This window comes from Electrophorus electricus, chromosome 1 (assembly GCF_013358815.1).
Source record: "Electrophorus electricus isolate fEleEle1 chromosome 1, fEleEle1.pri, whole genome shotgun sequence".
Classification (NCBI taxonomy): domain Eukaryota; kingdom Metazoa; phylum Chordata; class Actinopteri; order Gymnotiformes; family Gymnotidae; genus Electrophorus; species Electrophorus electricus.
The window spans coordinates 17,126,267-17,136,670 of record NC_049535.1 but is presented as its reverse complement, the minus strand read 5'-3'; the positions used below and the strand labels follow the sequence as shown (position 1 = coordinate 17,136,670).

The 10,404-nt window shown below is 43.5% G+C and overlaps 1 long non-coding RNA gene across 1 annotated transcript; it reads right to left on the bottom strand.

Annotated features, from left to right (window-relative positions):
• Positions 1–1,267: 1,267 nt before the first annotated feature.
• LOC118242254 lies at positions 1,268–9,841 on the bottom strand. Its single transcript, XR_004776710.1, has 3 exons — positions 9,763–9,841; positions 2,079–2,134; positions 1,268–1,524 (listed from the first exon to the last, which is right to left on the bottom strand). It is a non-coding gene; the product is annotated as an uncharacterized LOC118242254 (long non-coding RNA).
• Positions 9,842–10,404: the final 563 nt, after the last annotated feature.

Here is a 10,404-nt window from a genome sequence, read left to right as displayed (position 1 = left end):
AGGTTGGCAGGGCATGTGACGAAGCGCTCGTGCGTAGACTCGCGCTGGCGCGCAGCTGGCAGCCTTTCATCTGGAAGCAGTCACGTTTTTCATACGTCTCCGGCTCGTGCACTGTCTCAGGCGTCCCGTAAACGCGAGTGTATGAAATATCAGTGCACTTGTTATACATCGTGATTATTAACATATGTTCACTAACATGTTAGCCGAGGACAGATTATTTCAAAAATAATAACAAACATTTTATTTGTACAATCATATTTGTATTGATGAAAAATTAAAGGCGCGTTAGACAAATGTACGTGCGGTCTCGTAATAGCAATTTCAAGAGAACATTGCAGCGTCTATTACACAATTGCTATGCGGGTGTTAAAAAAATAGGAAAGCTTAATGTGAAAATGTTTCAAAAAAGAGTGTGTATGGAAATGCCTAAACAGATTCTCCTAGTATATGCCATAGGGATTTTGTGTGTGTGTGTGTGTGTGGGGGGGGGGGGGGGGGGGGGGGGGCTGGTGGCTCTTCTTTTGTCTGGTGTAAGATCCGTTTCATTAACACATCAGGCTTGCCCCACCCCCCAACAAAAACAAGGCTTGAGTCTGTGTCCTTGCGTATGCATATGTGTATGTGTGCATGACTGTATATCGAAGTAATATGCGAACGTTTGTGTATGACTGTGTGCTTTCAGCGGCTTGTGTGTGTGTGTGTGTGTGTGTGTGTGTGTGTGTGTGAGAGAGAGAGAGAGAGAGAGAGAGAGAGAGAGAGAGAGAGAGAGAGAGAGAGAGAGAGAGAGAGAGAGAGAGAGAGAGAGAGAGAGAGAGAGAGAGAAGCTCCTGTAGAGAGATTGCATTGACTGCTGTGTTATTGCTCTTTAATTATCAATTACTGCAGCAGCGGCCGGCTGGGGGCAGACGAGGTGCTAATGAAACACACACACGCGCACATGCACACGGACACTGACACACGCACACACACGCACACAGACACAGACAATTGTATTGCTTTTACACATTAAACACAAAGGGTATTTTCCAGCATACAATTTTAATACAAGCTTTAATAGTATTAGGCTTACATTAACCCTAACCTTAGCCTTCAAAATGAAAGTTGTTTTAGCACTGTTTCATCATAGAAACATTTGGTCCTTACAAATAAAATGCAACAGAACTATTGCAAGATACACAGTGTGTGCATGCACACACACATGCACAGCCCTATATCAGATGTATGCCCTGACAAACACACACATAACAAACATAAACACACACACACACACACACACACACACACAGACACACACAGACACACACAGACACACACAGACAGACACAGACACACATCAACACAGGTATCCTCTCAGAGCACATAATGACTGGGCACAGTGTGGCAGGGTAATGGCGGTAGTTTTTGAGGATGCTTCACTGTCAGACCAAAAGGGGTTTCAGCTGCTAATGGTTCATTTTAGGAGCAATCTGGGGATATCAACCCCCCTCCACCCCAAGTGCCTCCTGACTCCTCTGCTCTGTGGATCTGGCAGAACAAAGAACAATGAGTAACAGACCTTTAAACTCACCCAGTCTCTTAGTGGAAAAAAGTCATGTGTTATTGTTTGTTTCCTTGGTAGTCTACATTACTATTTTTCTCATTGGTATACTGTATTTTAAGGTTTCAGATAAATGCTGAGAAAAACCGTCTCACAAAGACGTTAACAAATATTTACTTCTTTGGGGGTTCAACAGACCTTCCCATTGTTTTAAAAGCATCTTCGAGAACAACAAACACCCCAGAGGTCTTTAAGGTTGTTTGAAAACCTGCAATGTCTTTAAAGGACAAAGCCTACTAACACCATAATTCCATTACATATCCTAGTCTGAAGAGTGACAGTACCAGAGTGACATGCAGCTTCAGAGCCTTTGGTGAGCCAGTCTAAGTGAACAAATGCACCATGCAGGAGAGACAGTACCAAACTCAGTAGTAGGTCTGCATGCTCACCTAAATCTTTAGTCATTAACTCCAGAACTAAATGACAATTTTGCATTTGCAATCTGCACCTTTCCCCAAAACCGTAGGCAGGACTCCATTACCTTGGCCATTGCTGCTCTAAGGCTAATGTCCTTGGATCGCTGCTTATCTGATTTGCCTGTAATAACATGAAAAAGGCAAGTGTACATGAGGAAGTGCAAAGGTATCATTTTAAATATGCTGTCAACATGCACTGAGAAGCAATTCTGTTTCAAAAAAGGAAGAGGGAGTTTCCCACACGCAGCTATTTCTGTTGCTGTTTATCTCTGTGGTTCAGCAGTCACCTCAGATTAATTTGAACATTACAAGCACATGCGCATCTGCACAGTGGGGCTCACTTGGAGGAAGTCAGATGTGCATATGTCACAGTGACCAAAAAAAAAAACCCCTGAAAAAACCAAACAAACCAATTTTCCCACCCAAGTGCAGGACAAGGGTGGTCACAGTTGTGGGTGCACACTGCTGTTGAATGCTGTGGACTGTCACTGTCTCTCAGTGTTAACTTTTGTTCTGTTCATGATAAAAAAATAATAAAATTGCTTTCTCATGCACCAGCTGGGCGCTGCTTTAGGGCAAGTTTCTGCAGTAGGGATTTTGGCTTGGAATTGCATCCCTGCTAAAAGCCTAAGAAATTCACCTCTGCACTTTTAGTGCACAAACTGAGATTACCGCACACAGGGGGTCTTTTATGTTGGAATCTGCAGAAAAGTTGCAGATGCTTATTCAAAGCATTCTACACGAGCATCCCACTTTGTTATAACAAATAATATATTTTTGGTTAGTGTCCAACTTTGTAATAAAATAAGTAAATGTTTCTTTATTTTAACAATTAATATAAGCATTTTCCTTTTGGGCAAGGATGCAATCATACGCCTTGTATGCGAGTGACAGCCCTTTCGTATTCCTCCCACACGTTTCAGGGAACGTCAGGAACAATGGTGATCAAAAACAAATGACAGACACTTTCAGACCTTTTGTCACGTTGCTCGCATGCTAGAACTGATCTAACCATGCTGGTACCGTGGCTAAAATCTGCTGACATTGTAGGTCAACTTGCATGGAAAATTGGAAAAGCAAAAGTTCAGTGTGATAATAGATTATCCAGCTCTATGTGTTTGTTTAACAGAGAGTGCTCTCAACGTCTTCCTGGTTCTTACTCAAGCATGTAGTGCTGAAAGGGTCACAACGCTTACAAAATTTGTCATATTTCCACTACATTAAATACTAATTAATACTAATTAGGTGGTTCAAATGTTTAATAATACAACAATTAGGCATTAAAATCATAACAGGTGAAAACTTAATGCAAACCCCTAGTTTTATTTATTTTTTTTGGGGGGGGGGGGGTTGTTTGTTTTTTTCAAGATGAGGTTGACTGGATTGCAATAGTTTAGTGCCTGATGAATTCTGATTAAATGTGTCAGAATTCAATACTGGGTGTAACTTCAATGTCTAGACAACAATGTCGCTGGATTCTGGCCTCAGATTTCCTCCCTTTATGGGAGAAGAAAAGTCATTTCCAAACGTTTGTTATTCTCCTGCAGTGAATCATGTAATAACCAGCTGTCACTCAAAAAAAAAAAAAGAAAAAAAAAGAACACTTGCTGGAATGCGGCACAGTCTGGCAGCCTTTTCCCAATCCCTGAGTGATGCCCGGAATAACACTCTACTCCAGAGTGCAATAGTGATATGTCCAGATGTCACGTTGACCACTGTGGTCACATGTAATGCAGGGCAGTGGCACGGTGACATCACCATACTTTGCCTACACTAAAAATGGACGGAGGCCATTTTGAGTGCGCACACAATTTTGCTGTCAGTATTCTCTCCTGCTAGCAAGGGTAGAGCCCCGTCCAGGTTCCTGTGTCACAACAACATCACAATTTGGCCTGTAACTTTCAGGTAATGGAAGGTCAGACCACTTGGACCAGATCAAAAGTGGTCCGGTCCCGGTTAGACCTAACCAGCAGCATAATTGTTTTTTCTCTGCTTCAGCTGGTCTCTGAGCTGTGTTTTAAATCTACGAGTAAAGCTGCAGTTAAGAATGTCATGGGTTTGTGTACCAAAATACTAAGAATAACATCTGATTTTTTTTTCCAGCTACAGGCACTTAATCTGTAGAGACCTCCAAGATCAGCTCTCTCAGATGAGTATGGATCTCAAAGCCTTTTCTTTTCCCCCCAGGTTACATTTAGTGGACCTCCTAGTGTGCTCTGTCTGAAGGACAGCCTTGAAGCTATTATTGTCCCGCTGACCTCAGGGGGCTGAGAGCTGACAACATCAGTCCAATAAAAGGCGGTCCATTCGACACCTCGCTTTCCACCAGAGAGCCTCGGTCCGTCAATACGGGCCATTACCGCCCGCTTTATTTGTGAGGGATCGACACGAGGTTACCATCTGCACAGCGCACGCAACGCGACACGCCTGCAAATATAAAAATGATAAGAATTCCGTGAACGGATCCGGTAAACACACCGCGGATAGCGCCGAGACCGCGTGAGGGTTCGATCGTGGAATTACAAGCGCACGCACGGCAGGCTGGCCTTTCGAGGTGCCCATGGTTCCGCGCGTGCCTAGATCGATACTTCGCTTAATGTTTTAATGAGTTGATCAGAGAGACACGCGCGCTTTTAAAAGCGGCAGAGAGTGAAAAGAAGGTCCATTTAAAACAAAAAGGTCAATAGTAATTTAAATGTCCATTAAGGCGGTTAACGTGAGGAGATGCTAAAAGGACGTGCATTTAGAAATTTATTCAGATTACAATGACTTAATTATGTATTTAATTAAGACTTTAATTCTGACAAGAGGGGATTGTCTCGTACAAAATATAAGACAAAGCAAGCTTGAACCCGAGTGAGTTAAATAGTGGAGTATTCTCAAAGGGTGACGTTTTGAAGTCATTCGCTCTGGTAGTTATTTTCATCCGTTTGCATTACGTCAATAAAAGTAACGTCTGTTATCACCTGAACCTCCTTTATTTGATTTATCGCGAGGTTTATGACCCATATCCTGCTCTGCAACCTCATCCATGTCTGAGAAAACGCACGAGCGTACGTTATGGTGTCCCATAAAAAAAGGCAAGATCACATTGGGGAACTGGGTTCGTGCTTGTGGTGCAGTGGTATGTAAAATGCACTTATTCGTGCATTTAAGGTGATCAGCTGTGTCTACAGGGATAGAGGGCCCATTCATGCAAAACGCTTCTTTTGGCAACCTCGGAGTGCTCACCTAAGAGAAAAGAGAGAGTTGTTGAGAAATCTATAAATGCAGAGAAATATAAAAGAAATGGAAAGAGACAAACACAATAGGAGAGAGAGAGAGAGGGTCTGTCCTGGTGGGTTGGCGTCCTGGGTGGGAGGTGGGGAAGGTGAGAGTATAAGGGAGGGTATGAGAGGATGAGAAGAAGAGGATGTGAGATTCTTTCTTTAATGGAATTCTGTATAAGCCATTATCAGCCCTCTGGACTGTACCTTTCATAAAGCAGCCCATAGTGGAGAATCCTGATTAGAAATATCATTTCCTCACATTTTTTTCTCATCCATGTCTATGGTGGATGGTGTATATATATATATATATGAATGAGAGAGAGAGAGAGAGAGAGAGAGAGAGAGAGAGAGATTTAAATACTTTCATGAAGAACCTCTATCCCCTCTCTCTCTTTATATATATATATATATATATATATATATATATATATATAAATATATATAAAAGAGAGGATATTTATAATAATGGACAAACGCAGACACACAGAAATTAAACTGAAGAGCAGTTATGAAGCTTGCAGCAGTTACTACACTACAGCAGAAAACCTCACATCAGCCCCATATTACCCATGAGCTGTCTGTGATCATGCTTGCTATAATGGCTTATACACAATTAGACATTAACACGTACTGTTAACCTTCTGTACAAACCGTACAATAAACAGACCTTCTTTGGCATTCTGCAGTCTATTATGACTGTTAGCTTTTTTCTATTCATATCTATAACATTTTACATTTGCTGTACTATAACCTTTACATGCTTGCAGTATTGTATGTTTATGTTCTTTTAGCTGTTGCATGTAGCTGCCACCTGTTTGACATTAACTGTACAACTGCGCTAGTCATTTAGTGTTAGCTCAGAGAGACACGCTGATCTCATATCCTTTGTGTACACCGGTTCAGTACATTTTCAGCCCTGCCAATAAAAAATGACTCAACTGATTGTACAAAGTAAATAAATAGTACGGTAACAAAAAATACATAGAAACAACACACACACACAAAAAAAAAAAAAAACTTAAAAAAATGTAATAATATTAAATTGGCTTTCAGTACAATTAGGTGAATTGGAACAGTGAAGCAGTTGTGTGTGTGTAGGGAGGGTGGCTGTGTGAGTGTGTGTGTCAGTTTGTGAGTGTGTGTGCGTGTCTGTGTGTGTCTGTGTGTGTCAGTTTGTCTGTGTGTGTGTGTGTGGGTGGCTGTGTGTGTGTCGGTTTGTCTGTGTGTGTGTGTGTGTGTGTCGGTTTGTCTGTGTGTGTGTGTGTGTGTCGGTTTGTCTGTGTGTGTGTGTGTGTCGGTTTGTCTGTGTGTGTGTGTGTGTGTGTGTGTGTGTGTGTGTGTCTGTGTGTGTGTTGGTTTGTGTGTGTGCGCGCGTGTGTGTGTCTGTGCATGTGTGTTTTGCTTTGTGTATGTGCGTGTGTCTGTGTGTAACAAATGCTCCAGCATGTCCAAAAGGCATCTGCTGTTCCTGCTGATGTCATCTGGAGGTAATTAATCCAGTCCAGCTGGGCACAAGAGTGCTGCCAAAACTTCACGCAGTGAGGAGTTCACAGGGATCTGGAAACCTGCACTGGTCAGGGACCCAGACCCTATAGACACCTACACTGTTATGGAGTCACACTCTGAGGATACTACTGAGGTTTGGCAACCTGAGTGGAGTCTTACTGTATTAAAGCAGATAGACATGAAACCTCGAGAGACAGGGATAGTGAGAGTGAAATCTGGCATCCCACACTGCTACAGAGAAAATAGGTGGCAAAGAAACAGAGCTGGACAGAGAGCTGGAGAGAGAGTCTCCCCATCTAGTGAGACCTGGATAGAGGGGTAGAGAGAGTCTCCCCATCTAGTGAGACCTGGACAGAGGGGTAGAGAGAGAGTCTCCCCATCTAGTGAGACCTGGACAGAGGGGTAGAGAGAGAGTCTCCCCATCTAGTGAGACCTGGACAGAGGGGTAGAGAGAGAGTCTCCCCACCTAGTGAGACCTGGACAGAGGGGTAGAGAGAGTCTCCCCACCTAGTGAGACCTGGACAAAGGGGTAGAGAGAGAGTCTCCCCACCTAGTGAGACCTGGACAAAGGGGTAGAGAGAGAGTCTCCCCACCTAGTGAGACCTGGACAGAGGGGTAGAGAGAGTCTCCCCACCTAGTGAGACCTGGACAAAGGGGTAGAGAGAGTCTCCCCACCTAGTGAGACTTGCCACCTGGGGGCAGTAAAGCAGACTGCACCCTGTTAGACATGTCATGTGGAGAGAGCAAGTAACACACATGAGCGCGCTCACACACACACATACACATGTTCACACATACCCCCCCACCCTCACACATACACAAAATAACACAGAGAGAGAGAGAGAGAGAGGGAGAGAGAGAGAAACCCTCCACAAGAAAACATCTACAAAAGACCCACTAACTCACATCTTTCACATCTTGAACCATTTCAGTGGTAATTATATCCCAGTTATGGGATAATTACTCACTCCACACTTAATGTACCATTCCCATTCTCTTACTTCGGGGTCATTTCCTCTCTGTTTGGTTTGGAGGCTTTCTTTATTACATCTACTCTACACTGGGCCTTATTGGGGAGACGTGCAAGTTGTTATGGGTGCTGCACGAACATCTGGATACCACAGAACTTCACCGTGGAATTGAGGAGAGCCAAACTGATCGATTACACGCACCATGTGCCAGGATAGAGGGCAGGAAATCCTGCCTTTTCATGTCTTTGCTGATTTGCCAGAATCACTCTCCCCTTCCCCAGAGTGAGGGGTTAATTCCACAGCTTCATGTTGTCAACGGGAGATCTAGGTGACAACAACCCCTGAGACTGCGAATTCTCAACACTCATGCCGCAAATGGCCCTAAACCACAGCGTTTACTCTGAGGTCTGAAAATGCCCAGTTGCTTTAAAATCCGGACATACCAGAGACAAAAGGAGAGAAAATGTCCTCACTGGTACATCTGGTACAAACAGGACTCAGGTAGCTGGGGTAGATGGAATTTGCCTAGTGTACTGGCCATTGAGAAAACACATCAACCCATCACATCAGGATGAGAACAACTGTTCCCCACCCGAGCTCAACCTCCAGCCAGCACAGACCACAGAACTTACACATGTAAGTACCAAGAAGGGCACAAATCCAGTTAGCATGGTCTGCAGAGCATGGAATGGATACATCTGTCCACCACAACACTCCTCCCTGCTAGAGACAAGTAATGCTCTCTTGCTTAGGGTGGGAGACCATTAAATGCTTCAGTGCTGGGCTGACCACTGAGAGGGCCCCCTGAGTCAACTGCTTGGTGGGGGTCGATGTCTCCGTCGCAAGCCGGGCAGACACTCAAATCAGATTGTCTTGAAGGCTTATTCCCCACGACGGTTCATCTGGCCTGCTTACCCGTCTCCCACAGCAACCCAGGAGGGGACGTAAGGAGAAGCTCCCACTGCCCAAGTAATCAATGTGCCTTACACACGCATGCGGACATAAGCACATGCGCACTCAGACTAACGCATGCACACACCCACTGGTCTAGGAACAGTGGTTCCACTTCCTCTCTTAATGAGCACAATTATACTGGCTGTAAGAGCCCCTGGGATCACAGATGTTTCAGTCTCTCTAACACACACACACACACACACACACACACACACACACACACACACACACACACACACACACACACACATTTACTTACAGTGGTGCAGTCCTAGGCCAACGCAGAATCTTGTGATCTTTCATTTATTCAGTATTATGCCAATAGCAAACCATCTGTATCAGTAGTTTAGTCACTCAAATTATACCCTGTATGAGGTTACTTTGTTTCTTTAATTCAATGAGCTGCATTCGTAACTCATCCAATTGCATCGATTGATCAAATTAAACCTGCTGAATTAGCTCAGAGCTGAGCTGATGCCAGCTTGGATCCACGGGCAGAACAAAGTGAAAAGACAGGACATTCCGAATGGTTTAGTGCTCAATTCATGAAATATTTCAATATGTAGATAATCAGTTATGTATATGGCCTAAACTAAACTCAATATAACATACAGCATAAGTTTTAATGGCAGCATAAGCTGAAGTTGTCATAAAATTCTGACTAAGCATAAAAACTGAACACTCCTTAAAGTCAGTAACTAGTAATCAGTGTTCTAGGTTAATGATATCTTGAACTCTAACCTACTAGGATACATTCTACGAGTAAACGACAAAGCACTTTTATCCACAAACGTAACTATGGATGAGGTCATTAGATAGGAAGGCCTACCATCCTTCCTACAGGTATATCTCCTGTTCTGGTACTGCAGTCATGTGGTCAGTCATGTGGTCAGTCATGCGACCAGTCCTCTAGAGGTTACATTTTAACTGCCATGGGAGGAACTACAGGCAGCAATACTGCTGGTCAATTTGTCACAGTATCTTAAAGTTGGGTAACAGCACTGCATGTAGGGAGGTAACACAGGGCTCTGTTCCCCTGTCTAACTTACCATGGTGGTGTCTTCTGGTCTGAGAGGAGTTTGGATGATGATGTGTGGAAAACAGGAGCAGGTTTTCCTTCTCTGAAAAAGGTGGCAAACCTCTTTCCTGGCATAAACACACACACATAGAGAGAGAGAGAGAGAGAGAGAGAGAGAGAGAGAGAGAGAGAGAGAGAGAGAGAGAGAGAGAGAGAGAGAGAGAGAGAGAGAGAGAGAGAGAGAGAGAGAGAGAGAAGGGTGGGTGTGGTGTGTGTGCATGTGCACACGTGTGACTGTGCATGCACATGTGTGTGCAACATGTGAGCCTCACACATGTCACATTCCAAAGTTGCATAAAGTTCAAAACTGTGGGCAGCTAACTGTTATAATGTTAATGAGACCCATCCATTCACAGAGGCATTTGGATAACACATAAAAGGTTTAATAACATTTTAGCCATAGAATGTGCCATATAGTATGCAAAAGTGCAAAAAAAAAAAAAAAAAAAAAAATCCCCACAATGGAAGTAATTAGATTATGCTTTTACTCCAATAAGATAGACAAACCGAGAAATCACACCCCCCGGCAAAAAAAAAGAAAAAGAAAAACAACATTTACATATGTGTAGAACATGATAAAGTGTTAACTGACTGTTGAATTTGGTACATGTAC